Raw genomic sequence first — 24,266 nt, 5'->3', positions numbered from 1 at the left:
TATCTAACAAGTTCCCTAATTTAAAGATCTATGATTTTATCATTAAAAGAAGAACACTTAAATATGTAAATTACTAAAATAGAATTACTCAGCTTCCTATTCCAAAGTTCTTTCCCAGATATCTTTTTCAGACATTAAAAGAGAATCCCTTTTAAGTAGCTCTGTACTTTGTTCTTCCAACTCAACCTCTGAACTTTCTGAAATGACCACCAAAAACCACTTATCTGTGGTTTTTAGGACAGGCTAACTATATATATATTTTGAAATGTTTCAATGATTATTTAAGTAAGGCATGACAGACAGTAACCTGTACCGTATCAGTTATCACTTTTTCAGAAATGTAGTGTTTCCAGAAGTGTAGGTAGATAGAAAGATAGATATCAATATCTTTATAGATAGATATATAGATAGATATTGATATATCTATCCATCTATCTACCTACATAGATAGATATATCAATGGAAGACCTTAGTCTCATACAAACAAGAACTCATTTCACAATCAAAACTACTTGGAAATTTTGAACAAGTTTGAACAAATAAAGTTTCTTAAGCTACATAAAAGTATGTCTGTAAATCTATATATATCCATACAGGTATATGTTGAATTATAGGAACTCGATGATTTAGCACTTGTGAAGATCAAACATAATTCAAAAATGCAAATTTAGGACTTATTTTATTAATCAGAACAAATATTATTTCAAGGAAGAGAAATTGATTTAAATTTGTTCAAGGCAGGAGGGAGGAGGAGGGAAGATCCTGTAAGATTATAAATATCTTAGAACACAAAAAAAAGTTTTAAAAATTTCAAGGATAAAACAAGCCAAACAAACAGAATCCTGGAAGTGTATGAACCAAGTTGTCAACATCAGTGGTTCCAAAAAAATATTCCCTAATGAAATAACTCAGGATATGATATCTCATGGTTCAAACTACCAAAAGAATGAATCAGATAGATCATCATTTTGAAATGTATAGAAATATCGAATCACTCTGTTGTATAACAGGAACTAACATAGTGTTGTAGGTCAGTTATACTTCAAAAACAAACAAACTCATAGAAAAAGAGGTCAGATTTGTTGTTCCCAGAGGCAGGGGCAGGTGGGGGGAGGGGGAACTGGATGAAGGCAGTCAAAGGTATAAACTTCCAGTTATATGATGAAGAAGCACTAGGGATGTCATGTACCACATGATGACCATAATGAACCCTGTTGTGTGTTATAGGTGAAAGTTGTCAAAAGAGTAAACCCTAAGCACTCCATGGTTGGGCCAAAAATTTTGTTTGGGTCTTTCTGTAAGAGCTTGTGAAAACCCGAACAAACTTTTTGGCCAAACCAATGGTTATGAGGAAAAATATTTTTCTATTTCTTTAATTTTTTATCTATATGAGATGATGGATGTTTACTAAACTTACTGTGCTAATCATTTCATAATATATGTAAATCATTATGCTCTATACCTTAAACTTATTTGGCTATAAATCAATTATATCTCAATAAAGTTGGAAGAAAAAAAGAATGAATCAAATATAATTGGTTTATTCCAGTCTATGAGTTGGTTCACCTTTGGTCAAATGTCCAGTTCTGGTCCAAATGCTATGCCCAGAAGTATCAAAGTCACATGATGCTATCAATGATGAGAAGGGCATTCTCTGACAAAGGAGTCTGAGGAGGTAAGCAATTGTCAGCTTCTTTAATATACTAATATTTAGTAACTTAGTAATTGTGAGAGAGATATATATATATATGCTTTTGTAATCTGCACTGGTAATTAGTTAGCAATCAACAATCATTTTTAACCTCTTCTATGATTCTATGTCAATAATTTTGTACAAATTTATATTCTGTTATTAAATTCATTTTTGTTTAAATACTTGGAGAAGTATTTTTTTTCCATGACTGATACTCCTCTCATGATGAAGATAGCCAGCAGAACTCAAAAAATGAAATGAAGAAAATTATTATCACTTAACAACTTGATAAAGTATTTTGACAATTGACCAATACGGTCATATAAGTTTAATAAAGGTAAAGAATTCTATTTTTAAAAACTGCTATATCTTTGATGTGTAGATACATATAGTATGCATTCATATTTTTTGAATGAATCAGCTACCTAAAAGACATTGACTAAAATTTACATGCAGTATAGAGTTAAGTGGCAACCATCCAAAAGACAGTTATTGAAAGCTTAATATTACTAGTACAAAGAAGGCATTAGAGATGTTAATCTCCCAAAGCAGTTGGTATGACAGATTTCTGAAACTATTACCAGAACTAGAAGTGCTTCAGAGAATCAAAGATATTGAAAAGGTTATCATCTATAGTTCTCATGCTTCATCAAGAAATAATTCATAATTAGGATATTTTGTTTATGTAAATAATTTTATCTACATGACTGTTGTTAGCATTGATTATTATACTCAATGTGCTTTGTTAATTACTTTTGTAAAGTTCTCACCTATACAAAGCTTGCAATAGCACAATACATCCAGTTTTGTGACAGCTGACAGTAGGCCACTAGCAATAAAACTTTATATGAATATCATGTTTTAAATGACAAACAGATACAGCAAAATAATACTAACATAAACTCTCTAGAAAAAAAGCATGCACTTTTTTCAAGGTGAGGTTGACTTTCTTTTGGTCTTTTTTTATAGTCTATCAGCAAACTATATCACAAATGGGTAGCCAGAAAACAACAGTGTACTTAAATACCACCTCCCCACGTACATCCACACCCCCCAACACACACACACAGACTTCAATAGACTCCAACAGCTTCATTAAAAAAATAAAACAGGAGGGGCTTCCCTGGTGGCACAGTGGTTGAGAATCTGCCTGCCAATGCAGGGGACACGGGTTCGAGCCCTGGTCTGGGAAGATCCCACATGCCGCGGAGCAGCTAGGCTCGTGTGCCACAATTACTGAGCCTGCGCGTCTGGAGCCTGTGCTCCGCAACAAGAGAGGCCGCGATAGTGAGAGACCCGCGCACCGCGATGAAGAGTGGCCCCCGCTTGCCGCAACTAGAGAAAGCCCTCGCACAGAAACGAAGACCCAACACAGCCACAAATAAATAAATAAATATATTTTAAAAAAAAATAAAATAAAAAAAATAAAACATGAAATGATTTTTAAACTTCTTTTATCGAGTTATCATCTTTTGTTATTTTAACATCATTGTCCATGATTTATAGGTGCTCAGTCTATAAAAATGCAACTTGCGTCTGATACCATGCTTTAAAATCAAAATGCAAAATCCCAGAATTAAATTTTACAATTTAGAATTTGAGGAGAACTTAGAGGCACTGTAACCCAATTTCCCCAACTAAGGCATGAATAACCTTCAAAATGTCTTTTTCAGTAACTAGTAAATTATTGTGCAGGCAGTACTTTCCAATAGTGGACACTTCTGTTTATTGGAAAATTCTTTTTGATTATGAAAGTAAAATCATCTTCCAGGAATTTCCACTTATTGATCCTAGTTTAGCACTTGAGCATAAATCAACCTCTTCTTTGCTCCATTTGAGAGCCTTCCGAACTCTTGAAGAGGTACTTCATTTTTCTCCTTGAGTCACATGTCCTTGCAGTCCTAATATATTCCACTGAATCTTCTACGACACGATCCATGACATGATTTTTAGATTTTTTTCCATCACTTCTGTCTTAAAGGACAAAATATTCCTGATCAAGATTACCACAAATGCTTTGGATGCTGTGCCCTCTTGAATCTTAGAGGTTTTTAAGCATAATATACTTACACAAGGTTGGTTAATCATTAGATTGTTTCTTCAGAGCAGAAACCATTTGTCTTAGTCAACTCGGGCTGCTATAACAAAATTCCATAGACTGGGTGCCTTAAAGGGAAACATTTATTTATCATAGTTCTGGAAGGTGAAAATTCCAAGATCAAGGTGCCAGCAGATTCTGTTCTGAATGAGGGGCCCCTTCCTGGCTTGCAGATGGCTGGCATCTCTCTGTGCATTCACATGGCCTTTCCTTGGTGCACACGTGCAGAAAGAGAGAGCTCTCCTGTCTCCTCACCTTCTTATAGGGCACTACCTCCATAAGGGCACCACCTTCACGACTTAATCTAAACCTAATTGCCTCCCAAAGGCCCCACCCCCAAATACCATCATATTGATAACTAGGGCTTTAGCATATAAATTTGAGGGGCAGGGAACACAAACATTCAGCCCATATCATCATTCCTATGTTGGTCTTCATATGGCTAAAGTGGAGTCTGGCACAAATAGATACTCAATAATGGAATGAAGTTTCATAATTTATATTGTCAATAAGTTTTCTTAGCTGTGACTACTTAAAGATAAGGACCATATCTTAAATGGATCATTTCCTAGAATATTGTGATAACTCCTTAAACAAACTATCAAGCTGCTTGTCAAGCAGCATTGAAGGAAAAAAAGAATTTTTAAAGATGAGATCTCCATAATTACAGGTAAAGTGTCAGAATTTAATCATCTCTCTTAGTTCTGTTATAGTTGAAACCTGGGGTAAGTCTGTAGTTCATGCGTAAAAGTCTTTTTTTTTATGTAAACTAACTTCTTTATGAACAAAAATATAAGGACAGAGCAGCTCTCCAGACATTGCTGGTTTTTCACCATACCAACATAGATTATTGCTCAGTCCCATCATTAATTAAATTGGGTAGTCTCTGTGAAATCAATGAACAGTCTATTATTTTTCTCTACAGGGAGGATGGGTTCAAGTTCTCAGTGAAGACCATTTTTTATCATTTAGATTAAAAACAAAAATATTCAAAACTTGCTTCTTCTTTGGGAAATTGCTTAAGTCATTTTTCTGTTTCCATATTGATTCTTGGCTAGTAATTTTTTTCAATTCAGTACCCCTAAGGATATATTAATGGTAGTCCTCTACAAAAGGAATTGTCTAAAGGGGAACAAGGAAGGGGTAAACTGATATATGTGGTTTGCAAAGCCTCTCTAAGTGATTCTGACAAATAACTTTCAGCACCTTCACCCAAGCTGAAGCCCTACACAGAATCATTGGATTTCAAACTGAAAAGCATTCTGTTCCCACGTTAAACTCTATAACCCTAAAGAGAGCCAAAGCATTATTCTCATTGTTATTGTTATTGTTTTGGCCAGGAAAGACAGGTATACATCAAATTATTAGGCCAATGAAAGTAAAATTCAGTAAGTCATATACATTGATAGAAAGAAAGCATGCTAGTAACCAACAGGTATTAAATGAGAAACAGAGTAATCAATCAAAACAAGCCATAAAAACTTGGTGTGCTGAAAAGTCTTTGCCTCTAAAATTGAACTTTAAAATAAGAGTGTGCATGCATTGAACAATGATCAATGCGTTCATGGCAAATGCCATCATCTGAATACACAATTATAAGCATCAGTCTTTATCAGGCCTGAGCAAGTGTTACTGTATTCAGTGCTTTCCAGAAGTGTGGTAGAAACAGCTGTTTGTTTAAAATTAAGAGATTTGTAATAACCCTAGAAAACTTACCATTTGCAACAGTATTGGCATTTTCTGTCAAGCCATGGAAAAATGATTTAAGATTTTTGTTTCTGGGAAGAATTGCAGACTTGAAGGAAGGGTATTTTTTCTCTTAGCTAGCCTCATAATGAATGCCTTAATCGTTAGGAAACCCATTTAAAATCTTTTACTTGCAATTTCCTGAAAACAGCCTTGGTTCTATATTGAAAACCTTCTAGGGCAGCCTTTATTTTATTAGAGGAAAATAATAAATAATGCCCTTATGCTAGATGCTGGAGGATGAGATAGAACGAAGTTCAACAGAATTTTTTCTGAGACAGGAGTGAAGAAATTACGCAGACATTATTGTCCTGTACAATTTGGAACCCTACATATGCAACCACTTGAACAAGTGTTGTAACAAAACCGAACGTCATTTAGGTTTCAGGAAAGGTAAACAAAATATAAACTGAAATTGAATGCTGCTCCTTTTTTATAATGAGAATTTTTTTAAGGACATACTTCAGTGTCAACAATTTGCCCCAGGACAAATTGACTTAGAAAAAACAAGAATTTCTGCCTTGTCCACAAATCCTGATGGCCTCTCCATCACTGCCCCTTTGTTGCCATCACAGCTTGCCCCTATCTTGGCCCCCTTCGAGATAGGCACATCCTTCACTAGCAGGGCTACTACTGCTACCAGCTGCCCTTCTCACCTTAAGCTGTTTGATCATCCCTGGTCCCCACTCCCAGAGCCACTGTTTGGGAAGTCACTGCCACTAATTCCTCAGTCACAGCAATAGCCATTAAATGTAGTATAAATATAGTATAAAAATTATCATTTCTTTCTTTCATACATTCTCCATGTCATGACCTTTAACCTTTACAAATTGTGAAATGTTTCTTTTTTATACAGTTATAGCTACATTTATAAAATGGATTTCTTCTTTCTGAAAGAGGATTTATTCATCAGCTAATACCAACCCTTTCTCAAACTAGCTTTACTTTGACCAGACTGTGGGTCAGTAAGAGCCAGACGTCTTGCACTTTACATGACTTCACCCCTAAGACCAAGTGGCCAGTCTCCTTGTCTAAACCCTCTGCTAGGGTTACTGTGCTTAATCCCACCCCTTTCTACCCTGGCCTCAGTCATCTAGTTTCTGTGGAGATTATGAACAGCCTGGAGGCAAGCTACTTAGGTTGGTATTCTACCTCTGTCACTTATTCACTGTGTAAACAATCCATCTCCTCATTTGGTAAAATGTGACTAAAATAGTTCTCAACCATTAGAATGATATTGAGAATTAAATGAGTTAATACACTGAAAGAAATTAGAACAATCCCAGACATATATTAAATATGTTATACTAATCAGAACAAACACCCACTCCCATGGTAGTTGGAAGGAAATTAATTCCATTGTGGAATGAGGGGTTAAAAACTCTGAAAAGGTAAGATCGAAGTAACAGTGCTGGCCCTGGCAAAGTGAGAGAGGTGTGGTAGAGAGAAGGTCTAGTATGAGCTAGCGATATAAAAAAGAAGTAGCTAAGAAAGCAGTCATAAGTGAAAGTACAAGAACACAGTTTATTAAAACTTGTGAGTGTGTTGATTAATACGGGGTTCAGAATTGCAGCAGGTCAGGAATATTTTAAAAAATTCTATATGGGAGTAGAAAAATTAATTACATTTTGAGAACTAGCTTCTTCAATAAAAATAGGAAGAAATGAAGATAGGTGGCTCAGAAAGCCAAAGTTTTGTAGTGGGTTTTATTTAAAATTTTTAACTGTGAAGGGATTCTAGGTTAGTGAGTGATAGGAGAGCAATCTGCGACAGATACACTGCGATATGCAAGAGTAAAGGCAGACAGAAAGTGAATTTGCCTTTTCTAAATACATTTTGGGGTCTGCGGATGTCCTTATTTGGTCAGATCATGAAGAGTCATATGATAAGTCTGGATTGATTTATGATGAAAGTATTAAAAGTAAATAAGTGTAAGTAAAAATTACATGAAGAACATGACAGCAGAATTTTGTCCAAAGCTGAGGGGAGGAAGAAAATAGTTATATCTTTTTTTGTAGGCAGGAAATCATGATGGAGTTTTCAGGGAGAGTTGAGGGAAAAGTTGCCTGGAGAAGAGATTGTCAAGGAAAGAGGTAAGTGAAGCATGTTCTGGATATTCTGGAGAAGGTGTATTGTGCAAAAAAATAAAAATAAAAATAAAAATAAGAATTTCTGGGCTAGAAATTTAGAAAGACATCAAGTTCCCACCAAGGGAGCTGTTTGCATGACCGCCCACAACAAACACCTTCCTGTCATCTGTCAGCACAGGGGCAGTTTCCTACAGCATCACACCCAGCACACAAATCAGCTGCAGGATCCGTTATGTAAATGACTCAGGCTAGTTCTAACTGATCTCATTGTTTTAATTTTGCAGTCAGAGTAAGTGAGAGACTGCTATGTTAGGAGTATTTATATTTTAGTCTCCCACATATTAGGGGGTGGCAAGTTTGGTGTAATCATGCTCAAAAACTGTTGCAAACATGCTAGCAGAAAAGAAGGCTTATTCCTTTCTTAGTGTATATATAAGAAACTTTTTATGCACCACTTCAAGTCCATTCAGCCTCATCTCTCTTGCAGCTGCTACTGGGTTGACCAGCTGTGTGTAGGTCCTGACAGACTTCGCGCAGACACAAGCCAAGAGCGTCCTGCTTGATGTCCGCGCTGCATGACTCCTCACCTCCAGCCCTGGAGCTTCCCTGCCGATGTTGAGACATGAGCTGCCGTGTACTCTCACTCAGTGCCCACTCATGTGCAAACCAGAAACTCAGTGAGGTTAAGACCTCGTAAGGCGAACTTTCAACCAATAAGATATAGAATCCAGTGAATCGTTTTGTCTGTTTTGCTTTGTTTTTCCTTTCCCTTCCTTCGGTGAATGGGCCTCAGAAGCAAGCATTTATAAGCCTTTCATTTTTAGAAGCCATCAGAAGATTGTCCCAAGATTAGGCAGTAATGGTTCTGGATCCAATTTTAATGTTGGAGGAGGGAGGGTGTTTTCCCATCACTAAGCAATTCTCGATCACCAGCTGAGTGTCCTACAATTCAGCTCAATTCTGACACTTGCTGTAAGAAGACAGCATCAGATTCCATTAGTTAAGGCGTCGCTCCTGCAGGACTGCTCCTCCCTCACTGCATCTGCCAGTTCCAGGTCCAGGTTGTCACCTGTGCTTCGGATAGACTGACAGTAGATTGGCGGTTCCAAAGAAGCCCTCCTTGGATTTGTTTAATTTGCTAGAGCGGCTCACAGTACTCACAGAAGCATTTTACTTACTGGATTTCTGGCTTATTATAAAAGGATATAACTCAGGAACAGCTAGACAGAAGGGAGGCATAGGGCAAGGTACGGGGAAAGGGCACAGAGCTTCCGTGCTCTCTCTGAGTATGCCGCTCTCCTCAAATCTTCGTGTGTTCACCAACCTGGAAGGTTTCTGAACGCTCACCTTTTGGGTTTTTATAGGGGCTTCTTTACACAGGCATCGTTGATTAAATCATTGGCCATGGGTGATCAATTCAACTTCCATCCCCTTTCCCCTCCCTGGAAGTCAGGGGTGTGCGACTGAAATTTCCAACCCTCTATTCATGGTTGGTTCCCTTGGCAACAAGCCTCCATCCTTAGGTGAAAAGTCACCTCAATAACACAAACCCGGTTGTGGTGAAAAGGGGCTTGTTATGAAAAACAAGACACCCATTTCAACTTTATGGCTCTGAAGCAACTTAAGAACTGAAGTCAAGAGACCAGATAATATAAAAAAGATAGTCCCATAGCTCTAGTTGCTCAGAAAATTCCAAGGATCTTGGGATCTGTGTGCCAGGAATTGTGAACAAAGACCAAATATATATGAGAAATATATTTTAGTCATCTGAAAAAATATATATATTTCTCATAAGTCACAAGACCACCAAGTAGTCACACTTGACACTAGGTTGCAGCCAGATTATTATTTTTTAATTGAAGTAGAGTTGGTTTAAAATATCATATTATTTTGGGGTATATAACATGATTCAATATTTTTATAGATTACACTCCATTTAATATTATAAAATACTGACTATATTCCCTGTACTGTACAATATATCCTTGTAGCTTAGTTATTTTGTTCATAGTAGTTTGTGCCTCATAATCCCCTACTCCTATCTTGCTCCTCGCCCTTTCTCTCTCCCCACTGGTAACCACTAGTTTGTTTCTTTTTTTTTCAATTTTTAAATTTTTTAATTTAAAAAAATTTTAAAACATCTTTATTAGAGTATAATTGCTTTACAATGGTGTGTCAGTTTCTGCTTTATAACAAAGTGAATCAGTTATACATATATATATGTCCCCATATCTCTTCCCTCTTGCATCTCCCTCCCTCCCACCCTCCCTATCCCACCCCTCTAGGTGGTCACAAAGCACCGAGCTTATCTCCCTGTGCTATGCGGCTGCTTCCCACTAGCTATCTATTTTATGTTTGGTAGTGTATATATGTCAATGCCACTCTCTCACTTTGTCCCAGCTTACCCTTCCCCCTCCCTGTGTCCTCAAGTCCATTCTCTAGTAGGTCTGCGTCTTTATTCCCGTCTTGCCACTAGGTTCTTCTGACCATTTTCTTTTTTTTTTAGATTCCATATATATGTGTTAGCATACGGTATTTGTTTTTCTCTTTCTGACTTACTTCACTCTGTATGACAGTCTCTAGGTCCACCCACCTCACTACAAATAACTCAGTTTCATTCCTTTTATGGCTGAGTAATATTCTATTGTATATATGTGCCACATCTTCTTTATCCATTCATCCAATGATGGACACTTAGGTGGCGTCCATGTCCTGGCCATTGTAAATAGAGCTGCAATGAACATTTTGGTACATGACTCTTTTAGAATTATGGTTTTCTCAGGGTATATGCCCAGTAGTGGGATTGCTGGGTTGTATGACAATTCTATTTTTAGTTTTTTAAGGAACCTCCATACTGTTCTCCATAGTGGCTGTATCAATTTACATTCCCACCAACAGTGCAAGAGTATTCCCTTTTCTCCACACCCTCTCCAGCATTTATTGTTTGTAGATTTTTTTGATGATGGCCATTCTGACCGGTGTGAGATGATATCTCATTGTAGTTTTGATTTGCATTTCTCTAATGATTAATGATGTTGAGCATTCTTTCATGTGTTTGTTGGCAATCTGTATATCTTCTTTGGAGAAATGTCTATTTAGATCTTCTGCCCATTTTTGGATTGGGTTGTTTGTTTTTTTGATATTGAACTGCATGAGTTGTTTGTATATTTTGGAGATTAATCCTTTGTCAGTTGCTTCATTTGCAAATATTTTCTCCCATTCTGAGGGTTGTCTTTTGGTCTTGTTTATGGTTTCCTTTGCTGTGCAAAAGCTTTTAAGTTTCATTAGGTCCCATTTGTTTATTTTTGTTTTTATTTCCATTTCTCTAGGATGTGGGTCAAAAAGGATCTTGCTGTGATTTATGTCATAGAGTGTTCTGCCTATGCTTTCCCCTAAGAGACGAGTTTGTTTCTATATCTGTGAGTCTGCTTCTGTTTTGTTATATTCACTAGTTTGCTTTATTTTTTAGATTCCATATGTAAGTGATAACAAACAGTACTTGTCTTTCTCTGTCTGACTTATTTTACTAAGCATAATACCCCCTAGGTCCATCCATGTTGTTGCAAATAGCAGAAATTCATTCTATGGCTGAGTAATATTCCATTGTGTATGTGTGTGTGTGTGTATATATATATATATATATATATATATATATACACACACACACATCTTCTTTATCCATTCATCTGTTGATGGATACTTAGGTTGCTTCCATATTTTGGCTTTGTAAATAATGCTACTAGGAGCATTGGAGTGCACTTATCTTTTTGAATTAATGTTTTCATTTTCTTTGGATATATACCCAGGAGTGGAATTGCTGCGTCAAATGGTAGTTCTATTTTTAGTTTTCTGAGGAAACTTCATATTATTTTCCATCGTGACTCCACCAATTTACATTCCTACCAACAGCATGCTAGGGTTCCCTTTTCTCCACTTCCTTGCCAACATTTGTTATTTGTATACATTTTGATCATAGTCATTCTGACAGATGTGAGGTGGTATCTCTTTGTGGTTTTGATGTGCCTTTCCCTGATGATTAGCAAAGTTGAGCATCTTTTCACATGCCTGTTAGCCATCTGTATATTTTCTTTGGAAAAATGTTTATTCAGGTCTTCTGTCCATTTTTAAAATCATGTTGTTTGTTTTTTGATATTGAGTTGTATGAGCTGTTTAGATGTTTTGGATATTAACCCCTCATCGGTCATATCATTTGCAAATATTTTCTCCTGCTCAGTAGATTGTCTTTTTGTTTTGTTGATGGTTTCCTTTGCTGTGAAAAAGCTTTTAATTTGAATTACATTCAATTTATTTTTGCTTTTGTTTCCTTTGCCTTAGGAGACAGATCCAAAAAAATATTGCTGTAATTTATGTCAAAGAGCCTTCTGCCCATGTTTTCTTCCAGGACTTTTATGGTTTCTAGTCTTATATTTAGGTCTTTAATCCATTTTGAGTTTATTTTTGTATATGATGTGAGAAAATGTTCTAATTTCATTCTTTTCCATGTAGCTGTCCACTTTTCCTAGCACCACTTATTGAACAGACTTTTTCCCCATTGTATAGTCTTATGTCTATTTTTGTGCCAGTATCATGTTGTTTTGATTACTGTAGATTTGCAGTATACTCTAAAGTCAGGGAGCATGATACCTCTAGCTTTGCTCTTTTTTCTCAAGATTGCACGGGCTATTCAGGTTTCTTTGTGATAGCCAGATTATTAATGTAACTATGTAATTTTGTCTCTCATTCCCTTGCTCACTTGCATTTTCCCTTACTCCTGTTTCCTATGTTTATAGTCCCAAATAAAGTAGCATCATTTAAGTCTTTACCTCAGGCTCTCCTTTTTGGGGAATCATGGTGAGGATGTTTGTTACCAAATTGACCCTAAAAAGAAAACCCAAAAAATAGGATTTGGGAGCTGTGTCACTCATTTCTTTAATAGTTATATGGATTCAATTGCTAGTGTGATGGTGATGTCTCATAGTAAGACACATGTCTGACAGAATATTGTAAATAATCATGTCAGTAATGTTTTTAGGTGCCCAATGGTATAGAGCATGTCACAGAATCCTCTCTAAAGAAAATTTCAAGTAGTTGCATCTTATTCCTCTATCACTAAGAAAGACCTGCAGCCCCTGGTAAACCTATTTGGATATGAGAGGCAACAAACATGAAAAGATATTCTAATTCATTTATTGGTCAACTCAGATTCCCAGTTTCAAGTCTGGCCTACAACACGATGAAACTATGCAGCAGGTTTAGGTTACAAAATAAGATGCCCTATGGTCATTCAGAATATGTGATCTAACAGAACCAATGATGCTTAAGATATCTGTAGTAGATAACAAAACTTGTAGACTGTCTTTGTCAATTTCTGATACAAAAGCCACAGTGCAGATCCCTAAGGTCCAGATCTAAGGCCTTACTTACTTCTGAAGTAATCAGTCTTCATTTAAAAAAAAAACTCCCACATGATTTGGGGTTCCAGGACATTTACAAGAAATAGTAGAAATGGAAGGAGAAGTGGCCTAAAATACAGATGCACATAAACCCATGGGCAGTGGTAAATGGCTTAGTTATGGTTAGAGTCTAGAAAGACTCTAGAATAGAAGGAACAAACTAATTTGAAAAAAGGATATGTGGCAGTGACCAGACATTTCCTTTGACCACTCTAGTGTCTGTACTGTGGACATCTGAATGGAGTGACTGTGATGGCAGGGGTTGTGGTTATGCATGTACCATTGTGGGTGTCCCCTCTCACCTAGGCTACTATAGCCACTTCCACTGCAAAATGCTTAACCTTCCAGGAGCACAGACTGGTGTTGAATACTTAGTTAGCACCTATTCACTAAAGAGTACAGTACTCATTCTATTCTAAAAGATCTCATCAGACATATATCTTGTATATCTAATTGCCTTCTCCAGCTTAAGTGCTTACACTTCTACCAATCTGAAAAAACAGAAAATATTGAGAAAAAATTTTTAAAAAAGAGTATGGTTTTTCTCCTTCAATTTGTTAATATGATTTATCACATTGATTGATTTGCATATATTGAAGTATCCTTGCATTCCTCGGATAAACCCCACTTGATCATGGTGTATGATCTTTTTAATGTGCTCTTGGATTCTGTTTGCTAGTATTTTGTTGAGGATTTTTGCATCTATGTTGATCAGTGACACTGGCCTGTAGTTTTCTTTCTTTGTGACATCTTTGTCTGGTTTTGGTATCAGGGTGATGGTGGCCTCAAAGAATGAGTTGGGGAGTGTTCCTCCCTCTGCTATATTTTGGAAAAGTTTGAGAAGGATAGGTGTTAGCTCTTCTCTAAATGTTTGATAGAATTTGCCTGTGAAGGCATCTGGTCCTGGGCTTTTGTTTGCTGGAAGATTTGTAATCACAGTCTCAATTTCAGTGCTTGTGAGTGGTCTGTTTATATTTTCTATTTCTTCCTGGTTCAGTCTCAAAAGGTTGTGCTTTTCTAAGAGCTTGTCCATTTCTTCCAGGTTGTCCATTTTATGGGCATATAGTTGCTTGCAGTAATCTCTCATGATCCTTTGTATTTCTGCAGTGTCAGTTGCTACTTCTCCTTTTTCATTTCTAATTCTATTGATTTGAGTCTTCTCCCTTTTTTTCTTGAGGAGTCTGGCTAATGGTTGATCAATTTTATCTTCTCAAAGAACCAGCTTTTATTTTTTTTGATATTTGCTATTGTTGCCTTCATTTCTTTTTCATTTATTTCTTCTGATCTGATTTTTATGATTTCTTTCCTTCTGCTAATTTTGGAGTTTTTTTGTTCTTTCTCTAACCGATTTAGGTGTAAGGTTAGGTTGTTTATTTGAGATGTTTCTTGTTTCTTGAGGTAGGATTGTATTGCTCTAAACCTCCCTCTTAGAACTGCTTTTGCTGCATCCAATCGGTTTTGGGTCGTAATGTTTTCAATGTCATTTGTTTCTAGGTATTTTTGATTTCTTCTTTGATCTCTTCTCCGATCTCTTGGTTATTAGTAGTGTATTGTATAGCCTCCATGTGTTTGTATTTTTTAGAGACTTTTTCCTGTAATTGATATCAAGTCTCAAAAACCATATGATCGGGCTTCCCTGGTGGCGCAGTGGTTGAGAATCTGCCTGCCAATGCAGGGGACACGGGTTCAAGCCCTGGTCTGGGAAGATCCCACATGCCGTGGAGCGACTAGGCCCGTGAGCCACAACTACTGAGCCTGCGCATCTGGAGCCTGTGCTCCGCAACAAAAGAGGCCGCAAGAGTGAGAGGCCCGTGCACCGCGATGAAGAGTGGCCCCCGCTTGCCACAACTAGAGAAAGCCCTCGCACAGAAACGAAGACCCAACACAGCCAAATAATAATAATAAATAAATAAATAAATAAAGTTTATATTTAAAAAAAAAAAAAAAAAAAAAACCATATGATCATCTCAATAGATGCAAAAAAACTTTTGACAAAATTCAACACCCATTTATGATAAAAACCCTCCAGAAAGTAGGTATAGAGGGAACTTAACTCAACATAATAAAGGTGATATATGACAAACCCACAGTCAACTTCGTTCTCAATGGTGAAAAACTGAAATCATTTCCTCTAAGATCAGGAACAAGACAAGGTTGCCCACTCTCACCACTATTATTCAACATAGTTTTGGAAGTTTTAGCCACAGCAATCAGAGAAGAAAAGGAATCCAAATTGGAAAAGAAGTAAAGTTGTCACTGTTTGCAGATGACATGATACTATACATAGAGAGTCCTAAAGATGCTACCAGAAAACTACTAGAGCTAATCAATGAATCTGGTAAAGTAGCAGGATACAAAATTAATGCACAGAAATCTCTTGCATTCCTATACACTAATGATGAAATATCTGAAAGAAAAATTAAGGAAACACTCCTATTTACCATTTCAACAAAAAGAATAAAATACCTAGGAATAAACCTACCTAAGGAGACAAAAGACCTGTATGCAGAAAACTATAAGACACTGATGAAAGAAATTAAAGATGATACAAACAGATGGAGAGATATACCATGTACTTGGATTGGAAGAATCAACACTGTGAAAATGACTATACTACCCAAAGCAATCTACAGGTTCAATGCAATCCCTATCAAACTACCAATGGCATTTTTCACAGAACTAGAACAGAAAATTTCACAATTTTTATGGAAACACAAAAGACCCCGAATAGCCAAAGTAATCTTGAGAAAGAAAAAACGGAGCTGGAGGAATCAGGCTCCCATACTTCAGGCTATACTACAAAGCTACAGTAATCAAGACAGCATGGTACTGGCACAAAAACAGAAATATAGATCAATGGAACAGGATAGGAGGCCCAGAGATAAGCCCACGCACATATGGTCACTTTATTTTTGATAAAGGAGGCAAGAATATACAATGAAGAAAAGACAACCTCTTCAATAAGTGGTGCTGGGAAAACTGGACAGCTACATGTAAAAGAATGAAATTAGAACATTCCCTAGCACCATACACAAAAATAAACTCAAAATGGATTAAAGACCTAAATGTAAGGCCAGACACTATAAAACTCTTAGAGGAAAACATAGGCAGAACACTCTATGACATAAATCACAGCAAGATCCTTTTTGGCCCACATCCTAGAGAAATGGAAATAAAAACAAAAATAAAGAAATGGGACCTAATGAAACTTCAAAGCTTTTGCACAGCAAAGAAAGCCATAAACAAGACGAAAAGACAACCCTCAGAATGGGAGATAATATTTGCAAATGAAGCAACTGACAAAGGATTAACCTCCAAAATTTACAAGCAGCTCATGCAGCTCAATATTAAAAAAACGAACAACCCAATCCAAAAATGGGCAGAAGACCTAAATAGACATTTCTCCTAAGAATATATACAGGATGCCAACAAACACATGAAAGGATGCGCAACATCAGTAATCATTTGAGAAATGCAAATCAAAACTACAACTAGGTATCACCTCACACTGAGTGGCCATCAACAAATAATCTACAAACAATAAATGCTGGAGAGGGTGTGGAGAAAAGGGAACCCTCTTGCACTGTTGGTGGGAATGTAAATTGATACAGCCACTATGGAGAACAGTATGGAGGTTCCTTAAAAAACTATGAATAGAACTACCATACAACCCAGCAATCCCACTCCTGGGCATATACCCTGAGAAAACCATAACTCAAAAATGGTCATGTACCACAATGTTCACTGAAGCTCTATTTACAATAGCCAGGACATGGACGCAACCTAAGTGTCCACTGACAAATGAATGGATAAAGAAGATGTGGCACATATATACGATGGACTATTACTCAGCCATAAAAAGAAATGAAATGGAGGATTTGTAATGAGGTGGATGGAGTTAGAGTCTGTCATACAGAGTGAAGTAAGTCAGAAAGAGAAAAACAAATACAGTATGCTAACACATATATATGGAATCTAAGGGGAAAAAAAAAAAAAAAGGCCATGAAGAACCTAGTGGCAAGATGGGAATAAAGACACAGACCTACTAGAGAATGGACTTGAGGATATGGGGAGGGGGAGGGGTGAGATGTGACAGGGTGAGAGAGTGTCATGGACATATATACACTACCAAATGTAAAATAGATAGCTAGTGGGAAGCAGCCGCATAGCACAGGGAGATCAGCTCGGTGCTTTGTGACCACCTAGAGGGGTGGGATAGGGAGGGTGGGAGGGAGGGAGATGCAAGAGGGAAGAGATATGGGAACATATGTATATGTATAACTGATTCACTTTGTTATAAAGCAGAAACTAACACACCATTGTAAAGCAATTATACTTCAATAAAGATGTTTAAAAAAATCAATCAATCAATAAATAAAACTTAGTAAAAGATAAAGCTTCATAATCAAATCATATAGATATACATACACATATGTATATATGTGTATATATACATACATATACGTGTATATATACATGTATATACATGTATATATACACATATATGTATGTATACATATAAAATATTTATAGATAAATACAAATATATACACATATATAAAAATACATATACATATATATATATATACACTCTTTTTATTAGGAAATATATCTTAATCAAAAGAGTTGCACAGTTACATATTGACATTTGCACCCATTATTACTATCAGTCAATCCTTTTCAACCTTAAGCCTTGAGTTTGTGCCTAGATCTTTGAGATATTGTCCCCTGGAAGCATTTGCTCCTTGGTACAATTCAATTCTATCAAAATGAAGGATCTACCCTTCTGGCAACTACCTGTTTGTTCTTTGTATGATTAACTGTGTCAAGGGAGATAGCCTAAGTGGCAGGGTGACTACACACAGTTTCGTCTTTTCTCCCAATCCTATTTAAGACATGGAAAGTCCAAAAATAACATATGAACCTACTGTATAGCACAGGGAACTCTACTCAATACTCCATAATGACCTATATGGGAAAACAATCTAAAAAAGAGTGAATATATGTATATGTAAAACTGACTCACTTTGCTGTACACCTGAAACTAACACAACATTGTAAATCAACTATACTCCAATAAAAATTAATTTAAAAACAATTAAGGATCTAATCCAGTGTGTAGATTTCTTCATCATTCTTTTTTACAAAGTTTGCTCACCCTTGTTTTAAATGATGCCTGAACTTCTTGTGTTCCTTTTCTCCACACATTGTTGAAGTTGAAATAATCATCAACAAATAGCATTTCAGAAATTTAAATCCCCACTTTAAACAGTTCCTTTGAGACTATAATATCAAATCCAGTCCCTTCGTCCAAGTGTATAAATTTTCTCTACCACCTCCCTATCTATCTAAGGTGGGTGGCACCCACATTAGTTGGGCTATATAACTTATGGATGACTGCAATTATTTATCTCCACCAAAAAAGAGACCACAGAAAAATTACCTAGAAAACTGATAGAGTAATTTTTGTTAGATATTAACCCAATAAAAATAAATCAAAGTTAGAAATTGATGAATATTTATTATATTATTAGGCTGTTTTTTCAGCTCCATGGAGTAGTATATAGATATTTCTATAAGTGATGATATGCACTTTTATCCTAGAGATTGGAGAGGAAGGCACCTTTGCCTATGAAATTAATCCAATTTGTCTTTACAAATTAAAATGACAAAATTGAAATCCTAAATATATCATCATCTAAAGCTGAGATGTGGACATGGAGAAGGCTACATTGCTTAATATTAGAAAATGGCAGGTGTGATGGGTAGTCTTATGTGTGCACTTGGCTAAATATAGTTCCCAGTTATTTAATCAAACACTAATCTAAGTGCTGTTGTGAAGGTAAAACATCTACAATCAGTTAATCTGCTGACTTCTGATCTGTTGCTCTCTGTGTTTCTGTCTCTCTTTGTCTCCTTCTGGCACTCGCTCTCTCGATAGATAGATAGATAGATAGATAGATAGATAGATAGATAGATAGATAGAAAGATAGATAGATATCATACTGGTTCTATTTCTCTGGAGAATTCTGATTGATAAGTCAGGACTTGTGGGGGGGGGGGGCGTCCTAGCAGAAGAATATGATAGTAAAAACTTGCCAGGGGCTTCTAATTTTTTCACAGATGGCAGGGTAAATTAAATTAAGCACCAATGACACCCAGGTTCTTGGAGCTGAGGTCTCTCCATGGAGGTTTTTCACAGTTAATGCAGGAGGCAGTCATATTCATTTTTCTTTCCCCCATCCTAGACATGGGCTATCACACAGGCTTCTAGCTCCCCTGCCACACACACACACACACACCCCCCACATATTTTCTTAATTAAAAAGAAAACAGATTCAATAAAAATAACTCTTCTTGGAACAATTTTGCTGTGTTCTCATAATTCAAAAGGATATTAAAGATTAGGGTTAGGTTTTAGTGGAACTTAAATAATCCATTTCCTCGACCCTCAACTCAATAGGCATTTTGTTGTTATTTTACTTTTTTGTCAGAGATCAGGGAATCCCTTATTGGTCAGTTCACACATGTAATGCCATCTACATCGAGAATCATGTTGTTCTTCTTGTTTTGTAACATCACTTTCTTTACCAACTCTTAGTCTACACATTAACAGTACATGAGATGACTTGTCTGCCCAGCATAGGACCTTGCAAATATAATTTTGATAGGATACTTTTAGATGTGAGTTTAAAATGACTGGTTTACACTTTACTGTAGTTCCTAGTTCATGCTTATAGCTAAGTCGCCATTTCATGTTTATTATTTGAAAACCCCATAGAATTCTCAAAGATATGTGGGATTGTCCATTCTGAAGATAAAAACTTTTATCCCATGATAGCATCAAAGAGGAGATGGTATGAAAGCTGGATTTTAAACCCCTTAAGCTGATAATGACACATAAATAAGGAAGAAGTTTGTGTAGATGGAAGAACAAGGTCTGTTTTAAGAAAAGAGGCCAATCCTCTGTGCTAGAGATAAAAATAACAGGTTATAATGGGGCAAAGCACAGGGATATTCCTTTAAGTATGTTTGACACAGTTATAGTGAGAAGTTGTAGAATTGCTTTTCCTAGACAACTTAGTTGCTTAATTTCTTTCTAAAATGTGCGGATCAAGAGTTTGTGCCTATAAGCTCAATGTCAGCATGAAAAAATATATATACCTTGCTGTAATATGGAAGAGTAAGCATGATGGGTGTTGGGGAGAGCTATCAATAGGAGGCTGGTAGACTTGATTTACGGAAAGTGCTTTACTCTTTAATAAGGTTTTTAATTTTGAAAAGTAGTCATTTAAATTAAATTAATTGCATATTGCCTATTGGTCCCAACTACTTAAGCATTAGTCATCTGTTGATTACATAATAATATTAGCTATTGACTTGTAAATGATGATTCTGATGAGCTTCAAGAGAATATAAAATAATTTTATTCCATCTCTTTTAAACGTTTACCTGAATGCCTTTTTCTGAAAATTAATTTCCAGAGCCTATTAATAAAAGCTTTCTAAAACAAAGGTAAACTTCAAATGATTTAATGCAGACTAAATTAATACAGTTCAAAATAATATTTGTTTTAAAATATTCATGTCTTTTCTGTTCCAGTCATGTACATTGACTTCTTCTCAGTTATGATACGCAGTCTAATTATAGTACATGGATTTATTTGTTTATGTCCTTTCTTTTTTCAGAGTTAAAATTGTCTACATAAATACCTATAGCACAACATGTTAAAATAAAATTTAAATCAGATGAATGAAGTTAATCAAAAGAAAAATTAAAAGAGGCAGATTATGATAAAGTCAAAAGTGAGATTAATATAAAATTTAGTCAATAAATTTGCCAAATGTGGGAGAAAAATATACTTCTTTGCAATGTCAGACAAGGTCAAATCACAAATCATATCACCTGTAATAAAAGATAAGTTAGGTGCACAGAAGTAGCCTAATTATTCCACATGCTGAAGGTAGTGAAAATGTCCTGTGAGTTTTCAGAAAGAGAACAGTGGTACAAAACACGTTCCTCACCACCATACTTGCAGTGAACACAGCAATGAAATTTTTAAAGGGACTTTTGGATAATATCCTTCTGGGAAGGCTGAAAGCATAATGAGAGCAATCCTTTTAGCAATCAGAATGATTTAGCCCAACTTCTGGATCAGGGTAATATGAAGAAAGTATACTCTCTTTCCCATGAATTAAAGCTAAAAACCTTGACCCAAAATGTTCAGTTGATATCGACAGATGATCTCCAAGAGAAACACCCTCTTTCAGGTCAGAGAAGTTGGAAGGGCCACCTCTGTATATGAGTGGGAGGACATCTTTTTGTTTTCTTTCTCTTTGTACTCTCAGCACTGCCTCAAAGCAAGTCCCTCTTAAGAAGCAGCACTCCTGTGTCAGGAGGGCAACAGCGATGATGATGGTCATGGCAGTAGAAATGGCAGTCACCCAGGCACCTAAAATACTGATAAAAATATCCTCCTTTCTGACAAGTGAAACTGAAGAAAGAGGCTCCTGTGGCCAAAATACATACAGGGAATCTCCATTACTTGTTCTCTATTTTTTCTCTCATCACTTTTCCTCAAAACACACCTAATCACAGAAAGCTTGAAATAGCACAGAGGACAAAAACTTCAGCTTTCTAGCCAAAGCACCAAAATCAGTCCCCTGGAAGCTAAAATATGTGAGAGAATTACAGAGAGGAGAGAGCTGGATAAAGGGATCTTTTAAAACCCTGTTTATTTAAAGTCCTGGACTCATTTCTGATCTGTGGAGGTGAGGAAATGATACAAAACAACAGAGCAAAGCCTTTGAGAATGGAAATACAGTGTAGATGGCCACCTAGGTGCCATTTTGACTCCTGAGAATTGGACACACAGAATGGATGAGAATAACACTTCAAGACTTTGAAATCAAAGCTGAGATTGGAATCACAGGCCACACAGAAGGCGAATCTGGACGCAAGTGGTCTATAGCTAACTGCTAAAAGACAGAAAGTACCCATTCACCAGATGATTTTAACAATACCGAGTCATAACATAACATTCAAAATTTCTAGGATGTAAAACAAAATTATTCAACATAAAAAAGAGCAAACAATGTCAAAAATCCTGAAGAAAAAAATATAATCAATAGACAGCAACCATAAATAATTCAAATGTTGAAACTGTTAGACAAACACTTCAAAGTAGTTATTGTATCCATGTTTTTATGAAGAGTGAAAGCCCTTGAAATTAATGGGAAGATAGAGCTTATCAGCAAAGAAATAGAAACTATAAAAATGTAACAATGGACACTTTAGGAAGAAAAATAAATTAAAAGAAATCAAAACCAGAGGAATTCAATAGCAGAATAAAAATGACGTGTCATTGAACTTGCAAATGATCAATAGAAATTATTCTATATATATAACTGCAAAATAGCTATTATAATGAAAAAAAGCCTAAGAGACCTGTGTGACAGTATCAAAAGTGTTAGCATCCAAATCTTGGTAGTCCCAGAAGTACAGGGAAAAGAATGCAGTGCAGAAAAAATATTTGAAAAAATAAACAGAGGGGACAAACTAAAAACTATTCGTAAAATAGAAGGTCTAAATCCAATATGGTACATACAAACCAACTAAAAGAGAAAGAGTGTCAGATTAGATAAGTCAAGATATTTTTTACATATAAGAAACCTTACATGTAATGAAATAACAAAGTTATAAGAAAAAGGATGGAAAAGATGTGCTATGCAAACACTAATCAAAAGTTGGAGTGGCTATATCATTATCAAAAAAGGAAACTTCAGAAGAGGGAAAAAAGTCAGGAATAAAAAGACATTAAATAATGATAAAAGGGTTAATTCACTAAGAAGACAGAGCAATTTTAAAGAAACTTAGAGCTGCAAAATATGTGAAGCAAAGACTGACAGAACTGAAAGGAGAAAGAGAAAAATCTATTTTTGATATATACAACACGAATGAATCTCAAAAGTGTTATGCTAAGTGAGAGAAGTTCATTTGGAAAAGTTACATGTTGTATGACTGCATTTATATGACAGTCTGGAAGAAAATCCCAAACTAATATATATGTGGTTAACAGAGTATAAAAGTGAAGCTGTTTGTGGGAATATTTAGGGTAACAGCCAAACTTGTTCTGCATCCTGATTATGATAAATGTTGTATAATGATGTACTTGTTAAAACCCACAAAATAATACACTGAAAAAGAGTGTATTTTACTGAGTAATGTATAAATAAATAAATGAACTGGTGATGCAATTCAAGAATACACCCCTCTGTTGCCCTGGCTTAATTATAGAAGAACATAAAACATCCGAAATAATGGATCTCAAATTTCTCAATTAGGAGAAATATTTTGTGGAATGGATTGCATTTTCTTTTCCTGATTCTTCATACCTTTCTATGTGACTCCATAGTTTATTGCCCTGGAATCAGATTCTCTTTCTCCACACCATTGAGATTGGGCTTAGCCATGTAGTCTTCTTTGGCCAATTACATATGGGCAGAACTAAGACTGTGCCAGGTGTGAGCCTATTCCTTAAGAAATATCAAGGGTTTGCTTTCATATATATGGCTTTTCTGTCATTGCTAATAAAAGAATATGCCCAAACTTGTTCATTTGCCTGAGGAGGATGAGAGAGATCCACAGCAGACCTGATCTAACCCACAGTTTGAGGCCCAGAAAAACCCAACATAGAGCAACCAACCAGTGGGTGACTTGCTGACATATGAGTGCAAATACATTATTATGTTTTAAGCCACTGAATCATGGAGCTGTTTATTAGGCTGTGTAATGCCCACATATGATTAAATAGGCTTTATGATATTAAAAAATGTTCTATGTCCTTACATGATATAATTATGCTGTTATTATCAGTTGATACAGAAAAAGCATTAGAGAGAAAACTACTATAAATCAAATGAAAATTTTTAGAAAGTTACATGCTGTTTTTCACAACACTGTCTTTATATACTTAAAAATTTAAAACATATACTAACTTTATTATTCACTCTAATTAATATTCCTGGTGTGATTTTGGAAATTCTCTGCAATTACTTCGTATTTTCTCCCTACCTCAACCCAGGCCACTCCTACCCACCAGCATACCCATGAAAAAATGTAGACCCATTGATTGACATCTTTGATCTAGAAAATTGTTGAAATACTTAGTTTTAAGGCAAGTCTCT

The 24,266-nt window shown here is 35.9% G+C and overlaps 1 long non-coding RNA gene across 1 annotated transcript in view; it reads left to right on the top strand.

Moving 5' to 3' along the window:
* LOC309634621 overlaps positions 1–2,796 on the top strand; it is a 44,985-nt gene extending 42,189 nt beyond the window's left edge. The window contains exon 4 of the long non-coding RNA XR_014248252.1: positions 1,550–2,796. This is a non-coding gene — a long non-coding RNA (uncharacterized lncRNA). The remainder of the gene's footprint in view (positions 1–1,549) is intronic.
* Positions 2,797–24,266: the final 21,470 nt, after the last annotated feature.

This window comes from Balaenoptera borealis (genome assembly GCF_965194805.1).
Source record: "Balaenoptera borealis genome assembly, chromosome: 9".
Lineage (NCBI taxonomy): Eukaryota > Metazoa > Chordata > Mammalia > Artiodactyla > Balaenopteridae > Balaenoptera > Balaenoptera borealis.
The sequence above is the reverse complement of the archived record's forward strand: the minus strand, read 5'-3'. Positions and strand labels throughout refer to the sequence as shown.